The sequence below is a fragment of the Penaeus monodon genome, chromosome 28 (assembly GCF_015228065.2).
Source record: "Penaeus monodon isolate SGIC_2016 chromosome 28, NSTDA_Pmon_1, whole genome shotgun sequence".
Taxonomy (NCBI): domain Eukaryota; kingdom Metazoa; phylum Arthropoda; class Malacostraca; order Decapoda; family Penaeidae; genus Penaeus; species Penaeus monodon.
In genome coordinates this window covers 28680929-28681233 of record NC_051413.1, presented here as the reverse complement: position 1 = coordinate 28681233, position 305 = coordinate 28680929, and the positions used below count along the sequence as shown (strand labels likewise).

The 305-nt window shown below is 39.7% G+C and overlaps 1 protein-coding gene across 1 annotated transcript in view; it reads left to right on the top strand.

Annotated features, from left to right (window-relative positions):
- The window catches only part of LOC119591469 (organic cation transporter 1-like), a 15266-nt gene that overhangs the window by 10754 nt on the left and 4207 nt on the right, over positions 1-305 (top strand).

Genomic DNA, 305 nt, shown 5'->3' with positions numbered 1-305 from the left:
TGTATACAAACTTAGAGCTTACAGTATGCTCACACTCTCTCATTTCCGACTGAAGTCTTGTCTGGCATTCTTTATCTCACTGTCCCTGGCCACTTGTATTGCAGGTCATGGACACTTCTGCGGGAACAACAACACAGGAGGACAAATAAAAAGACAACAGAATGAACGTTGAAAAAGTGATATCATTAGGAACATGCTAGTTAGTTTGCCAATGATCGGCGGGCGTCTGTAAAACTGTGTTTGCTTTTATAGTTTACATATTCAGTGTTTTGTACGTTACTGAAGGTAATTTGTTAGCTGTGAAA